This window comes from Prionailurus viverrinus, chromosome A1, assembly GCF_022837055.1.
Source record: "Prionailurus viverrinus isolate Anna chromosome A1, UM_Priviv_1.0, whole genome shotgun sequence".
Taxonomy (NCBI): domain Eukaryota; kingdom Metazoa; phylum Chordata; class Mammalia; order Carnivora; family Felidae; genus Prionailurus; species Prionailurus viverrinus.
This window is the reverse complement of record NC_062561.1, coordinates 129,695,635-129,713,126: the sequence shown is the minus strand read 5'-3', so window position 1 is coordinate 129,713,126 and position 17,492 is coordinate 129,695,635. Positions and strand designations below refer to the sequence as shown.

General features: G+C 42.7%; 1 long non-coding RNA gene across 1 annotated transcript; it reads right to left on the bottom strand.

The window, feature by feature from the left end:
* Nucleotides 1–1,292: 1,292 nt before the first annotated feature.
* LOC125162912 (uncharacterized) lies at nt 1,293–12,847 on the bottom strand. The gene is made up of 4 exons (XR_007151213.1): nt 12,821–12,847; nt 10,577–10,749; nt 9,318–9,529; nt 1,293–3,707 (listed from the first exon to the last, which is right to left on the bottom strand). It is a non-coding gene; the product is annotated as an uncharacterized LOC125162912 (long non-coding RNA).
* Between the last annotated feature and the right edge of the window lie 4,645 nt (nt 12,848–17,492).

Here is a 17,492-nt window from a genome sequence, read left to right as displayed (position 1 = left end):
TGGTGCTCCTAATCCTGGCCATCAGGATATTTTCTTCACTCAAATAAAAGCAATGACCTGATCTAACGTACTTTACTAGGGAGAACGCCTGCCGACCTCTAAGATTTCCATCAAAATTGTAGCTTGCCAAGGTGTAAGCTGACCGCATCCTTTATAGGCATGTGGATCAGCCAGCTGGCAAGTCCTGGCCACCACTCTCGCCAGGCAATCAGCCAACAACCCAGCACTCCAGGCAAGATTCATTCCCACTGCAACATTTATTCTATTTTCTTTTTTTAAGGTGTTAGCTGCATTCTGCTAATTGGGACCTTTTGCAAAGTCTTTCAGGCACTTTGAAGTGTCCGTTCTCCCATCAATTTCTGGTGAAAATTTATAGTCCTGTCACATGGGTCTTCAGCAAGAAATCTGTAAAAAGAGTGAAGGTGATTTTTTTTTCTTTACCTAACTCAGTGTAGCAGAAATGAGGCAGGGGAACTGTCAGTCATTTCTAAGGATGACAATTTTCACTGCTTGACAATCGCAAATGTAAAATTCCACTTATTTGATGATATGCCTGTGTAGAGCCCATCCCCCAGAACCAATGATAAGTGTTGAACAGCAGGTTTGGGGCCTTTTGCTTAGGCATGATAATTTAGGGAAATAGTTAGCTCATCAAAATTGGCCGGGTGCCCTGTTTTCATATTATCCAGACAGAAGTCACTGAACCACAACTTTGCTGCTTAGAAACAGGCACTAAAAGGGAGGGAGTGAGGAACTATGAATAGTTAGCCGGTCACCAATCATGAAGTGTACTTTACACTCAAGGATAAACTGATACATGTTAAATTATGCCTGAAGGTATGTCTGGAAAAGCACTACAGAAGATCTGCTGGCTGGATTCTGGTCTTTCCCCACCAGATGACCTTAAGGAAGACCCAGGACTCTCGGAACCAGGGGTTATTTGCGTGTGAAAGAGAGAGTGCTGATAGATGGCCTGCAAGTTCTAAAGGATTATGTTCTGAGGACTTGATTGAAGAGCCACATCCATCATTTCTCCATCCGGGTACACCTTACTTTAAAACGTCACTCTTGGGGCACCTGGGTGGCTCAGTCGGTTAAGCATTGGCCTTCGGCTCAGGCCATGATCTCATGTTTCATGGGTTCAAGCCCCGTGTCAGACTATTTGCTGACAGCTCAGAGCCTGGAGCCTGCTTCAGATTCTGTGTCTTCCTGTCTCTCTAATCCTCCCCCTCCCTCTCTCTCAAAAATAAATAAAACTTAAAAAAAAAAAAAGGAAATAAAATGTCATTCTTCAAAACTATACACCTACAATTCATTAAGCAACAACTATTTTTTAGTCTATACCTGTGGTTCAGCAGAGTACACCCTCTGTGTCGCCTGAAGAAGTTTCAAGTGCTCACCATGGGTGAAAAAAGGCCAGGAGCAAATACCCACAGATGAGATAAATCAGAGAGGTGCAGAGTACTGTGGGGTTTGGAAAATCAGATGCAACCCTCTCCAGATCCTTTGTTCGGATACTGACTCCAGGAGAGCTGGTTGGAGACTGCAGCCTGGTTTCATGGAGCAGCTGGCATTTGATGAGAACCTTGAGTGAACGTGAGCTTTCTGAGAGACGGGACTGGGGAAACTCTAGGCAGAGAGAGCAGAATAAACACAGATGCAGACACAAGAAAGTTCAGACAATATTGAAAGAATTCCTGAACTCAGACACCTAGGGACCACAAATCCAATGTGCTTGCAATCCAGGTTAAGGCATGAATTTATCTTTTCCACAAATATTTATTGAATACCCACTCCGTAGGACATACCACACGTGGCGTTATAGGGCATCCAAAGATGACTCAGGACGTTCAAACACAGGTTTCAACTAGGATTTTAAATAACAAAAAGAAATACATGCATATTTTGCATAAAATATGGAAGACAGAAGAGGACAAAGAGCTAAATTAGAAATCACCTCCCTTATTTAAGTTTATAGACTTTGAAAGTAATGTCTCATCTAGCACGCAGAAGCAAAGATATAAATTTGGATGAATACAGAAGCAATCACTGATTAGCTCAAAGCAACATTTAAATTGATCTTTCCAGTGAAAAGGCATTAGAAAAAGCAATCTAAAGAACACCTGTTTAGATGCACTAGAATCAACAATTAGGTTCTTCAGGGAATGAGGAGTTTTCAGCTGCCTTTACTCCAGTGAGAGGCAATAGAGCTTAGCATTTTTATTACTGTAATCAAGAACATATAAGGGGGCCAGAGGAAAATATTCACACCCACCTCTTAATCTTGAAGAGGAGGCAAGTCCCTTAAGCCACTCACTTAATTAAGCACAGGCTGGGGCTGGGGGGAGGGGATCCTCTATAGGATTCTCTGTGACTCTTCTTCCTCTTTAAGAAATCTAAGCTTTAGACTTTAGAGTAAAAGGGGGAAAAAAAATCAGTTTCAACTTTGGGACCCAAAGAAACCCAAGCAGTGAATGTGACTGATGGAGACGTGGAAGAGGCAAGCTCAGTGCCTCCAAATGGTCTCTAGGCTAGAGTGGATGGTGCCATTCCCAACAGGTCAGTTTGAATAGGCACTGCCCAACTCCAGGGAGCGCCGACCGTGATGGGCATGTCAAGTGGGAAACCATGTCTTTACTCCTTGCTGCCCCCTCTTCAGATACCTTCCTAATAATAATAATAATAATAACAGTAACAGTAACCACTAACATCTATTTAGTGCTTAGTACATGCCAGATGCCATGCATTTTACGTGCGAAATCCCATTGATTCCTTGCGAAAACTCCATGAGCAGGTAATATGAATATCCCCATTTTGTAGATACTAGAGTAATCAATCACATGATAAATGTATTATCCCGACTGGGGCACTTTTGAGAGCAAAAGAAGGTGCCATTACTACTGACCCTGGGACAACAGGTATAAACCAGGCTTGACTCAGGTGAACCAGAGCATGTGGTCACCCTACAGGTAAGGCTGCTTAGGTGCAGAGTCAAGGCCAAGGATACTTTGCAGTGTTAGCCTCAGAAAGTTTCCACTGAACAGCTTTTGTCTTGTCCCAGGACTTCCTGACCATCAGGGTTTTCATCTATAAAATGGGGGTAATGACACAACTTCCTACAGTTACATCAGGATTTAATCAGGGAGAAGCACCTGAGCTATGGACAGGAGCTCAATGTCAAACCACTAAAAACCTCAGCTGCCTTCCTCCTTCAGCCTCCCTGTGGAACCCAGGCCTCTGTGTAGCCTCAGGCAAAGCCTTTTCACCTCTTCGCCCTCAGTTGGTTCTTGGATATAAGAATGAGGATGGACCGGGGGTAAAACATCACTTTCAACTCTGACATTCCTTTTTCTCTTATTCTTCTGGAATTCATCTCTATTCATCCACATGCAGCAAGAGGAATGCCTATCTCTTCTGTTTTTAGTTTAGAGAAAGGAGTCCTTCTGTTTATGCTGACCTTCCTTCTCTAGTGCTCTCCCTAGATGGTGGGAAAGGTGAACCCGGAAGCCTTTTCTCTCTCTCTTCTTTGCATTACCTTTTGCTGGTGCTGGAGCTCCTTATGTGGATTGCTTTTCAGTATGGGGTGGTAATACCAGGGAGCAAGTTGACAGTCTGGTCAAGCATCCCATTTGGATGCAGCTGGGGGGAATTTATTCCCCTGCAACCTCATGCCTAGGACCTTGTCCTTCCTTGGAGCCACAAAATGTCTGCATGAGAAAAAATATGCCACAAATTGCCTTCAAAGGTCACATTATAATGCCAATGTGAGGACCTTTCTTCCTAAGAATAAACACTTGAATTTAATTGCGAATGAAACACATTAATGAATCAAAGGGAGCGAGAGGAGGGAAGAGCACACCGGCTTGTGGTGGGAGAGGTTTCCTTGAACCCACCACACACCCTCGTGGCAGATTGGCCTCCAGAACAGTCAAGGACATTTGGGCACACCTTTTTCTTCCCTTCCCCCCTCCCTCCCCTCCATATCTCAAAGATATTAATTGAGCACGCACAGTGTTATATTCAGGAACTATGCCAGGCTCTGAGGGTTGGAATAAATGGAAAATAGACATGGTCTCCACCTTCACAGAGCTTCCACTGTAGGAATGAGAGAAATGTAAATCTAATTACCCCCATGAAAATGTGTCAGAGGAGAACCCTGAGAAGTGCCATGGAGGAAAAAGACATGGTGCCATAGTGAGGGCTGACCTAGTTAGGGAGGCTGGGCAAGGTCTCCCTGAGGAAGTGATGAGGCTCCTGTGGAGACGGGAAGGATGAGTCGGCATTCCGGCATTTCGGACGGAGGAAGCAGCTTGTGTAAAAGCCCTGAGGTGAGAGGAAGCTCTGAGGGTTTGAAGAACTGAAAGAAGGTCAGAGAGTCTGGAGCTCTGAGAATAGGGGGATGGGGTACAGGATGGGGCTGGAGAGGGAGACAGGGCCCAGCCCAAGCCCAGCCCTGTCAGCCTCTTTAAGCATTTAGGGTTTCTCTAAAAGCCACAGGGAAATTCTCCAAGTGTTTTCAGCAGTAAGTTGAAGGATCAGTTTATTTGAACATGATTTGCTCCAGGAAAATAGGTTCAAATGAGTCAAGAAAGGAAGCAAGGGAATAAGGAAATAAAGAAAAATGGTAGCTAATGTTTATGTAACATGTTTTACTACGGACCCAGTATTGTTCTATGACCTTTATACACAGCTTATTTAATTCTCACGCAGCCCTATGGGCCAGATGCTACTGTCCCCCACTTTTCACAGAAGAAGAGATTGAGACAGAAAAATTGGGCCAGCACTGTTTGGCTGGAAAGTGCTGGAACCAGACTGTGACCCAGAGGTCCATCTCTAGATAGCACTGCTTGGACAGCACAGATGCTCCTTCCTGCCCTCAGGCCAGGCAGAAGCTGTGTTGGTGTGGGGGTGGTGGTGGCGTTGTGGGGGGTGGGCTGGGGGGGCGGCTTGTACCAGGTTAGCAGCTGTGGAGAGACAGGCCCTAGAGCTATTAAGTAGTAGGAGCTGAAAAGACTCAGGCCGGTGGTTGAGTGAGGAGAATCCCAGGTTTCCCTGTGTGTAAGAAGGTGGGAGGGGTTGCAGCAGAGGAGGCTACAGTGTCCGGAAGGGGCCTGTTTTGAGGAGGGGAGCTTGGGTGGATTGTGGGGACATCCATACACTTGTGGACTTAAGGAAAAGAAAACCGCTTCGAACACTCCTGTTTTTTTGTTTTCCTCTTACTGGGAATTCTGCGAGGTCTGCTAAGAACTCACTACTTTAGTTCTCTTCGTTTCACAGCTAGGTCGACGCCATTTCTTTTGCTGCTTCATTTATTCAACTTGGTGTTTAAATTCTTTTCATTTCTAAAAGGTCTGCTCTCACTCTGACTGCATTCCTAGAAATTCTGTCTGAATTTTGCTTGGATTCACAAACTCGTTGATTCCATCCCCCCTTCTCAGAATTAATCTGAACAAACAGCCATGTTTTCTAGCTTCCAAACACTTTGTTTTCTGCCAACAATCGACACTTGTGATTCTGACACTGGTCAGCCTTGAGCCTTGGAATGTGTATACTATTTGATTTCAACAGTGCACTTCAGGTGCCTATGTGTTAAAATTTAAGAAATACAAACTGTATGTGTACAGCAGCCACGAAAATACATTTTTAAATACACAGTTCCCACTGTCTTGCCTCAAGATTATTTTTGGAAAACTTGCTAAAAACAATCTTCTCACAGATTTTTTAGTTCAAACTACTGGACTACAAAAACCAATCTGGCAGAGTTGTTCTCTGACACACATATGTGCATTTTACACACACAGGGTTTTAAAAAAGAAGACGAGGGGATGCACTATTACAAATTTTCTGTAAATTTTAATATCTATCACCAGAGGGACAACACTAACAAATTAGTTAGAATTGTAATTCTAACTCCATAGGGTATTTCTGGCTAAGCTACTTCCTCCATAATGATTCCACAAAAGCAAAGACTCTATTTACACTTCTTCGTTAAAATGCATCGTGAGGGGCACCTGGGCGGCTCAGTCGGTTAAGCATCAGACTATTGATTTGGGCTTGGGTCATGATCTCCTGGTTCGTGAGTTCAAGCCCCACGTCAGGCTCTGTGCTGACAGTGCAGATCCTGCTTGGGATTCTCTCTCTCCCTCTCTCTCTGCCCCTGTCCCTCTCTGTCTCTCTCAACATAAATAAATAAACATAAAAAAAGTATTTTACAAAATGCATTGTGAAATGGGGGATGGTCATGCATACATCAGTACCTGCAAAGGTTATCTGGTACTTAGCTGTGGGAGGGGGCACAATGATGTTTTAGGAGGGCATAAGCTCCGTCTTAAATTTGAATCTTATTGGAGGAATCAGAACTAAAGAAACAAGGAAGAGAGGAAGAGAGCTTCAAGCCAAGACCTGAAGGATGAGTAGCAGTTATCCTGGAGAAGAAAATAAGAAGAAAAAAGAAGAGGCAGAGGGAATGCCATATTTAAAGACTCAGAAGAGGGCAAGAATGTTAGGCATTAGAAAACTATAGCAAGTTCAGTAGGTCTGGATCTTAGAATTCAAGAGGGTGGTTAGTGAATGAGGCCAGGTCACCACGGGTCTTGTAACCATGGTAAGGAATTTGGAATTTATCCTAAGGGTAGGAAGAAGCCCTTGAAAAGGGCTATAGCAGGCAGTGTGGAGAATTGAATGAGAAGAAGCTATTGTAACTCCTCAGAGAAAATGGTGGCCTGAGCTAGTATAGTAGCTGAGGAGGAAGATTCAAAGGGTAACTGCAAGGTTGGCCACAGAGGGCAGGGGAGGAGCACGGTGACAGGGCCACTCCCAAGTCTCTGGCTTGGTCAACTGGTTGGATGACAGAGCCATTGCCTGAGAGAGAGAGAGAGCACTGGGGACAGAAAGTTTTCAGCATGCTGAAGCTGAGCTGCCCACAAGACCCCCAAAGTGGATGACCAGTACCAGCAGTTAGTTACTTAATCAGTTACTTAGTTGTTGAGGGATCTAGACAAAAGATACAGGCTTGGCAACTGAAGCTAGCTGGAGGAGCAGACGAGAATGCTCGAGAAGGTGTCTGGTGATTTTAGCAACACGGAAGTCACATGAGATTTTGGAGGAGCAAGTTCAAGGAGCGTGGTAGAGACAGAAGGCAGGTTGCAGAGTGAGCACAGGGAGCAGGTAATAGGCAGTGTAGGCAACTCTTTCAAGAGGTTAAACCCAAAAGAGGAAAAGAGGGTCTGGGGCAACTGCCGAGTGGTGGTTTAAGATCCGGGAGACTCTGGTGAATTTAAATGTCAGTGATAAAAACTCAGGAGGGAAGGTGGGGCTATGTGCTGAGCAAAGAGTGCAAGGACCTAGGGGAAGCTGAGGACAGCCTCCAGAGACTGAGGAGGATACAGAACGTGGAAAGATGAGTGTGAGGGAGGAAAGAGCATATGCTTGGCTGTGGGGACAGGTTAAAGGTGTTCCCACTGAGGGTTCTATTTCTCTGTTAGTGCAAGGCAAGAAAATCTGTTAAGAAGGAATTCATTCTTTCCCTCACAGTTAAAAAAACCCAAAGTGAAACAAAATTTCATTTTTCACCTATCAGATTGGCCAAAATAAAAATATTCACTAATAAATTATATTATCAATGACTGGGAGGAGTATAACAGTGTAAATTCATACAATCTCTTTAGACCGCAAGTCTAAAGTCAGAACCCTGTTGTGAACCAGTTTTTCACTTAACCCGTGTCTTGAAGATGGTTCCACAGCCACACAAATAAATCCACCCCACTGTGAAGCACACCTTATTTAATCCATTCCTTGTGCACACTTCTTGACATACATATGAGAGTGTCTACTAGGGAAAATGTGTAGCTGTGAACTTGCACTCTGTTCACATCATGATGGTTGGTATTACGGGTCAAGTCTACTGGCCATGGGGGCCTAGACTAAGCATTATTTCTAAGTATGTCTGTGACGGCGTTTCCAGATGAGATTAGCATTTGACTCGCTAAACTCAGGAAAGTAGATCATCCTCCCCAGCATGAGTGATCATTGTCTAATCTGGTGGGGGCCTGAATAGAACAACGTGCAGAGGAAGGAGGAATTCGCTCCTGTTTTTCTTGCCTCACTGCTTGATCTGGGGCATTTCATCTTCTCCTGTCCCGGGACTGAGAGTTATACCATCAGCATCCCTGGTTCTCAGGCCTTCAGGTTTGGGCTGAATTGCATCACTGGATTTCCTGGGTCTCCAGCTTACAGACAGCATTATCTTGAGACTTCTCCATCTCCGTAATCATGTAACCAATCCCTCATAACAAATCTATTTATCTATCTGTCTATCGTTCTGTTTCTCTAGAGAACCTTGACAAATATAATGTCCTTGCCCATTTTTCTACTAGGTTGTTGGTTTTTCCCCTATTGATTTTTTTCTTTTAAGACTTTTTAAAAGTTTATTTATTTTGGGAGAGACAGAGAGGGACAGGGGCAGAGAGAGAGGGAGAGAGAGAATCCCAAGCAGGATCTGCACGCTCAATGCAGAGCCTGATGCAGGGCTCACACTCACCAACTATGAGATCATGACCTGAGCCGAAGTCAGACGCTTAACCAACTGAGCCACCCAGATGCCCCTTTTCTCTACTGATTTTTAAAATATTTTTTTAACTGTTTATTCATTTTTTGATAGAGACAGAGAGTGAGTGGGGGAGGGGCAGAGAGAGAGAGGGAGACAGAGTTTGAAGCAAACTCCAGGCTCTGAACTAACAGCACAGAGCCCAATGCTGGGCTCGAACTCATGGACCTTAGGATCATGACTTGAGCCGAAGTCGGACGCTTAACCGACTGAGCCACCCAGGCGCCCCTGTACTGATTTTTAACAATGGAGAAGGTTTGAAGTAGGCTCCATGGAAGAGAGAAAAGGGCTGAAGAGGATTGGTGTTTAGGGCACCGTCCAGGCTCCTCCCTCACTGCTTTGGGAGCTAATAATAGAGCTCTGCAGGCCTCCTTGAATTGAACAGATTTTCACTGAATTGTCTGTTTGCAGCCCTCGCCTGTGATTTCTTTCTCCAAAAGGTTTACAATTCCCTGAGGCCATTGCTGACCAGGTCTGCAGTCAGAGTAGGAAGGAAGGAAGGCCCTATTCTTTGAGTTCCCATTGTCGGCCTGTGAGTGGGTGCGGGGAGAAGCTGCCTAAATCTCTGAATCAGCTCTGGGAATGGACTTGAGAGCCTCCATGCTGGGTTTTGGTGTTTACTCTGGGCACCAGTTTCCCCTACTTGATCTAAACGGTGTGACCTTCCAGACCCCCAGTGAACCGACCTATGTCCCCTCTGCTGGATGCTGACCTTCTGGATGCAGGTCTTGATGTTGTCCACCCCCAGCTGGGTGCCTTCATACATATAGTGACAGCTGCTCTTCTTGTTCACACATAGTTTTAGGCCCAAAGGGGAGAGAGCAGAGGGCTGAGGATACAGGGTGGGCCTGTTCTTCCACAGCAGGTAGCCATTTCTCTCCAGCTCTTTTGCATTTTTTAGAGTCCACAGATGAAGTTTAAGGCCTGGAGGGTGGGAGAGACCAATTATTTCCAAAACTCCTCCACAGAAAGCCAACAAAGTACCCTTTCCCAGGGCAGAACTCAGAGCTTCCTACTACACATGAAACCTCAAAGTGGTGTGAATTGTTTTGCAAACTGTCATCACAACATACAAATGACACATTTAAAAATGCTCTAAGTAATAAAAGGATGTAAACACATTTCAATCATTTATTAGCACATGTGATGTGCCAGGTGCTGTGCTAAAAGGCTTTACATACATTGGCCCTTAAACAACCCCGTAAGATAGCGACCATTATTATCTCCATTTTATAGATGACCAAAGTGAGGCTTAGGGTGGTTAAGTAACTTTCCTTAAATCACAAGGCTAGTAAGTGACAAAGCAGGCATTTGAACTTACACTAAGGTGGAAAACTGTAAACACAACATCAGACATGGGCATTGTTCATCCTACGGATTCCCCCATCAATGTAGCTGTGGCCAGGGAGGCCCTGACTGGCAACAAGTTGATGTTTCTCAATACTCTGCAGATTCCTCTTTTCCTAATAAAGTGCACTGCCTAACACTTCTGCACCAGGAAACTTAGACCCATCACATGTTCTCAAAAACAGCCCCACCTCATTAAACAGACACTTTAAGTCCACCCAAGCCTCCCTTGTCTGGTGACCAGATGAACGACTTTCCCTGGTGGATGATTTCTCAACCTACTGCAATAGTTATGAAAAGGGACATTCACATCACAGCTCCTAATATCCAAATGCATTAGAAAGTCTAGTATTTTTCAGCTGAAGTTTCATTACCATTGCTTGTAAGTTCCACTTCTTTAATTAGAAATAATTTTGGGGGCACCTGGGTGGCTTAGTCAGTTGAATATCCGACTCTTGATTTCATCTCAGGTTGTGATCCCAGCGTGGGGCTCTACATTGAGTGTAGAGCCTGTGTGGGATTCTCTCGCATGTGCTCTCTCTCTCTGCTTCTTTCTCTAGAGAGCTCTCTCTCTCTCTCTAAACAAACAAACAATTTCTTGTCCCCACCTCCTATCCAACCAACCCTTTTGCTTGTGAGTAGAGGTTTAATCTTGGAATCCAGGCATCCATGGAGTTTTGACTTTGAGTTTACAGGTGCTGGGGTGCAGAGCCATAACTAGAATCCAGAGGGACAAATTATTTTCTTTTTCAACCGCCTTGATGGCTGAAGGTGAAAACCATGTCACTATGTAACAGCTGGAAAGGAAATAGAACACAAAGAAAAGAAAATGACACACCCCTTAACCTACTACTTAAAAGGACAAACATTCAAAACATGTGGACTGTGGAATACTTCATAAACGTTGTTAATGAGAGGTCTCACTAAAACTGTTTTTTAAAGTTTTAACTTCTATTGTTTAGGTTGATGCTGACCTTTACATATATTTTTAAGTGTTTATTTACGTTTGAGAGAGCGCTTGTGAGGGAGGGGCAGAGAGGGTGGGGAAAGTAGCATCCCAAGCAGGCTCTGCTGACTGGCAGTCAGCCCAATGTGGGGCTGCAACTCACAAACTGAGAGATCATGACCTGAGCCAAAGTCAGGTGCTCAACTGACTGAGCCACCCACGTGCCTGCCCCCCACCTTTCTTCATAATACACACTATTGTAAGGGACATTTATGAATAGTGAACCACATGGAAATGAGAACGTGCTGTTTTCAGTAAATTATTATAGCCTATTAACTTCCCCAAAAGACTGGCAATTTTGTAAAATTCTTCCAATATCTGTTTTGTTTCAAGAACCCAACATTTAGAAAATTCTTTCAAAATTTCTCAAGCTACAAGTAGTACGTGACTTCTGAAATGCTAAAAATGCCCAAATAGTACTCTGTTGTTCAATGCTCTCTCTCCATTGCAAGTTCCCAAGTCATTATTGTAAATGTCTTCAGGGTGGGGAGAAATGAAGCTTTTTTTCCACAGGCGTGGAGGTGACTCCAATCATAATTTTTAGTTACTAATAAAGAAAAGGGCAGCCAACTGAAATGGCCCAAGATAAATGGTTGTTGAAACTAGCATTTCTTAAAATTGGTATGGTTGGAATCTCAAAGGGTTAGAAATAATTTACAAATGGTAAGTCATAGAGGAAGCTAAAATAGGCCTAATAGGAACACAGCTTGGCATCCCCTGGTTGGTGCCTCTTTGAGCAAGACAACAGGGACTGCCCATCGGAGGTTTCCAAGTTTGAGGAATACACTTCTTAAAATTCTGTTTTGTTTTTTCTCTTAAGGGGGGTAGGTGTATAAGGGCATAGTAGGAAGGGAATGTTGCCAAGTTAGAAAACTTCGCAGCATAATATCCAAATGGATGTGAACTAAATTTAATGGCAACTGCGTCCAAAGAAGGTCATTTCAAGAGGAAAATCCCAATTTATGCATGGCCAGGGTTACAGAGCTCAATGGCAACTCCTTTGAAGTTCTAAGAGCTGTTCTTTTGGGTTTCTTCCCTCCCCTTCTTTCTCCACCCCACCCTCATTCCTAGGGTATACTGTGATGTGATGTAAAAGAAAGCCATGTGTGGAGTGCCTCGGTGGCTCACTCGGTTAAGCGTCTGACTTGGGCTCAGGTCGTGATCTCGCGGTTTGTGGATTCCAGCTCCACATCAGGCTCTGTGCTGACAGTTGAGCTGTTTCGGATTCTGTCTCCCTCTCTCTCTGCCCCTCCCCTGCTCACTCTGTGCGTGTGTGTCTCTCTCTCTCTCAAAAATAAACAAACAGTAAAAAAAAAATGTTTTTTTTTAAAGAAGGCGATGTCTGAAGAACATGTCCTCCCCCAAGAAAGGTATCACATTGGCTATGATAGAGGAGCCAAAAGTGTCTTTGTAGACAGGACGGGGTATGAATCCTGGCTCTCCCAGTTACAAGGTGTGTGATACAGTCAAAGTATTTAACCTCTCTGAGTTTTAGAGTGTCATCTGTGAAGTAAGGACAATAGAACCTATTATGTAGGTTGTTGAGGGGGACTGTGAAAAAGTACACAAATGCAAGACTTTGGAGTCACACTGCGCAGATTCTCATTTTTCCTGGACCAGTTTCCAGCTGCATGACCTACAAAGTAACTACTTTATATGTGCCTTATACAAACACTTCCTTATTTATAAAGATAATAATACCCACCTCATAAGGCCTTTTAAAGATTAAATGAGAATGTTGGTAGACCTCTTGCAAGTAAGTATCTGGTACAGAGTAAATTCTCAATAAATTTTGACATGTGCATAAAGTGCCTAGGATTTAGCCCTAAAGGTAAGTTCTATAACTGATTAATTATACTTACTAGTTTAGGGGCACCTGGCTGGCTCAGTCAGAAGAGCATGTGACTCTTGATCTCAGGTCATGAGTTTGAGCCCTGTGTCAGGTGTAAAGATTACTAAAAAAATAAATAAATAAACTTAAAAAACATTATACTTACTAGTTAAAAAGCTGTACCTGGTTATATACTTTGATAAATCTTCAGGTATTCAAGTTAAACACACAGGAACATCTATTTGTAATTTTTAAATGTTGTATTGAAGTATAGCACACATACAGCAAAGTGCAGCCATCTTAAGTATAAATTTAATTACATCTTAACCCATGACTTTAAAAGCTAGAAGCTTTCTCTGTTGATTCTGTCAATCAGAAGAAAGATTGCTTTATCTAATTAAAATGACAGTTTTATTAAGAGAGAGAACCAGAAATACAACACTGAATATACCCAATTTTTTTTTAACCAACAAACAGCACACATTTTATTCATATAATTACTTACCCACCATCCTCACTCATATTCTACAGATTCCTTGGATTCACTACAACACTGGCAGTTGCCAAGCAGAGGTGACACATTCATAAAAGTGCCTGTGAGTTTGACCTCTGGAAGCACCTGGTTTTGAATCTTAAATTTTTTTTTTCTTTAATTGATTACATCTTACAGGAAGTTCAATAGCTTCTCTTGAAAAGCTTGACAGACAGACGTTTTGCAACTGAGTGAAGCATAAACACCAATACTTCCTGGCTTTGAAAATTCTTTATTCTGAAAGATCTGGCTGAATTCACCCATCACAAGCAAATGACAATTCCTTTTAGCAACTCCTATACCTAGCAGTTGACATGTTTATTTTGACAAAGATTCTAAAGCTCTTTCTGATTTCCAAAACGTTCAAATGTGAAAAAGCGAGTGTCTTAAAATCGAGGAAACATTATTTTGATACTTGATACTTTGCAACTTACATTTCATCAAAAGCAATATAGGTTATCTATGTGTAAAAAAAAAAAAAAAAGCCTGTACAGGACACTGTGATTAAGACTCTACTTGGCCTCATGTTTGGGAGCTAAGTTGTACTGGGAGCAGGAGACTCAAAGTGATGAGTCTTGAGTATTTTCACCAATGCAAACAGCACTCCAAGGCAATTTATCTTTCATATTAATAATCCTTACGTCTTTGGAGTGTCCACTCTGTGATAGGCACTATGCTATGTACATTATCTCCCCTACTCTCTTTTTTTGTATTTAAAAAATTTTTTTAATGTTTATTTTTGAGTGAGAGAGAGAGAGAGAGCATGAGTTGGAAAGGGGCAGAGAGAAGGGGAGACACAGAATCCGAAGCAGGCTTCAGGCTCCGAACTGTCGGCACAGAGCCTGACGCGGGGCTCGAACTCACTAAACTGTGAGATCGTGACCTGAGCAGAAGCCGGATGCTTAACCGACTGAGCCACCCAGGCGCCCCTTTTTTTTTGTATTTTTTAAAGATTATTTATTTTGAGAGAAAGAGAGAGAGAGTATGTGTGTGCAAGCAGGGGAGGGGCAGAGAGAGAGAGAGAGAGAGAGACAAAGAGAGAGAATCCCAGGAAGGCTCCAGGCTGTCAGAACAGAGCCCAGAGTGGGGCTCAAACTCATGAGCTGTGAAATCATGACTGAGCAGAGATCAAAAGTCACGTTTAACCACCCAGACTGAGCCACCCAGCTGCCCCTCTCCCAAAGTCTTTATAAGTGTTCTATACAGCAGGTATTATTATTTACAGACAAAGAAACTGGGGCTGAAGGAGATCATTCTTTAGGCTAACTCATCTGTTTGGAAGGTCCTGAATTTGAACCCAAGCCTGTCATACTTCATAATAATGTTCTGAAGACTCTTTCCAGGAGTAGAAAGAGGATGAATGTTTATATCCGTACATGTATGTTTATGTCCACATATTTAATTAGGGATTTTCCTTTCACTGAAGCTTTATAAAGCATAAAAACCTCACTGCTATAGGCAGTTGGGCAGAAGGTCAGATTGAATTAGTGACAAGTATGAATTGCAAATTCATTTTAAATAGATTTTCCTAATACCATCCGAATTTCAAAATGGATTCCCACCCATTCTCTTTTTTTTTTTTTTTTTTAAACGTTTATTTATTTTTGGGACAGAGAGAGACAGAGCATGAACGGGGGAGGGGCAGAGAGAGAGGGAGACACAGAATCGGAAACAGGCTCCAGGCTCTGAGCCCTCAGCCCAGAGCCTGACGCGGGGCTCGAACTCCCGGACCGCGAGATCGTGACCTGGCTGAAGTCGGACGCTTAACCGACTGCGCCACCCAGGCGCCCCACCCATTCTCTTTTTTGTGTGTTCATAAAAACCACTTGAACTGGGCAGATTTGGTTTTATCAGCCTAATGTTACAGGTAAGAAAAACAAGGGCTGAAGAAGTTAAGTGCCTTTCCTATGGTCAGAGAGCTGTTTAGTGATAAACCCACAGCTCCCTACTCTGCAGGGTGACCTAACAAATTCCTCCTGAATTACCAGATAATTATTGGATAAGGATGATATGTATTCGTTATATTAATTATTCATATATAAGAGATTGCCTGAAGTGCTCAAAGATGTATTTCAAATATTCCCCTTGTAATCTCATTTATATCACTCTTTTGTACTACTTAGCAAGACAGAGTTTGCTAAATGAAGGAAAATTTCTGCCCAGATCCCAATCAACTTATTATAAATTCCAAATTAATAGGGTCTAAATAAATAAGAGCTTATTATGGGGCTAAAAGCTAATAATGTTATTTGTTTCTGATATCTTTTTTTTCATTTGCTTTGGCTCCAATTTGAGTATTGCATCTACTGCATATTTTTTTCTGTTCCTCATTAGAGATACAGGGCAAGAGAGACACACAAGGAAAGAATTACTTGTATATGAATAAAATTAATAACCTGAAATTATAGAAGGGGGGGGGAGAGGCATCTTTTTGATAATTTATCATAATTTTTAGTAACAGCAATTTGCAGTAATGAAATAACTGATCTTTGCTTCTCCTGGGTATGTGTTGCATTTATCAGTTTATGCTTTACTTACATTTTTTTTTATTACTCTACTCGTTAAATTATTTAAACTTAGAAGGCAACTTCTAAGTTATTAATAGTACGGCAGTCTTCTGAAAAGGGAGTCATGCAAATAGTTATTTCATTTTTTTAATTCAGATTTTTAGGAATCAAGATATGTTTGTCATTTAACCTTGGGATTTATAGAGACTAAAAAGCTCAGGATCATTCACCACCCGGAACAGGGGGCTCAGCTTTAGGGCCTAGGCGAATGTATCTCTCTAAAATCAACTTTATATAAAAGTCATCTGGGTGGAAATGTGGTTCCTCATGCTGGGTCTCCTTACACTTCTGAAGGAGTCCTAAGGGAGTAAGATGAGTGAGAGCCAGACTGATAGCATGAAAGGCCTGGTGCTCTTAGAGCTATTTCTTCCGTGATTAAAAAATAATGAATTTTTTGTTTGCTAGGTGCGAGGAATAAACACTCCTGGATTCCCTCTATTCTGTCGTTCTCCCTCTGGTCTACAAACACACCACAAAGGCTTCTCTGTTCCTTCCCTAAGTCACATTTCTCATTCAGACGTCCTTTCTATTTGGGGTTCCATTACTTACTTCCATTTGGTTCTTTCCTTTCCTGTATGGGCTTCTCTGTTTGTTTTCGGGCTTCTCCCATGTTTCTATTTTTGAATTGTTTCTTTCTGCAGGACCATCTCTGCGTCTCACTTCTTTATCATCTTGCTCCCTCTTTTGTATCTGGTATTATTCATCGTCTTTGTTTCTATTTATTTCTCTTCTTCTAGCTCTGATTTCTTTATCTCTGGCCCCCTGTTTCCTCTCCTTGATTCTCCTATTCCCATTTCCACGCCCTTTGACCAAACAACCCCTCCCTACCTCCTACTTAAAGTCACTGAAGAGGCGCTCCCACTAGACTAGAAGAGAAAGAACAGAATAAAAAGAGAATTGAAAGGTGATGTACTGAACCTGGGAAGGGCAAGTTTAGTCATGCTAACGACTTCCCCATCCTCTTTTGGTCCCCAGGCAGTCTCCTCCACTGTCTGTGTCACAGCCAGGGACCAAGGCAGCACAAAGAGAAGGAAGCAAGAGGAAATAAAGGTGAGTTCTGGGGCAGCCACAGACATGAAGCTATTCCTTAAATACCGCCCGGTCAGCATTCATCTAAGAAACTGTACAAAACAGGATTGTGTTTAAAGTATAGAGCCACTCAGATCAGCTTCCCAGCAAGCTAGAAGCCATTCTCTCTAGAACCTAAAACCGACGGTAAGAATAATCAGATACCGTAGGTAAGTACTATCAGTGTTTCCACCTGACCCTAAATTACTTCAAAACTCTGTCTGCCAGGGTGTTAATGCCCACCTCCAGGATACACATCTTGCTTCTCATGACTTGGCTATGACCCAGCCCCACCCTTGGCAGTTTTTATTTTTAACTATTTCCAGATATGTTTATAAACAAATCATGCCTCTTAGAACCACATTGCTGCCACTCAGTCGTACAGCGGAGGAAAAATCCGGGACAGTTAACACTGTGGAAAGTCTGCATCTCTCTTATCCTTCAGGAAGAAAAAAAGGAGAAGAAGAAAAAGGAAGCATAACAAGTTTTTAAAAGCCAGACGAACAAGAAGCTCTCAGAAAAACCATTTTATCAGC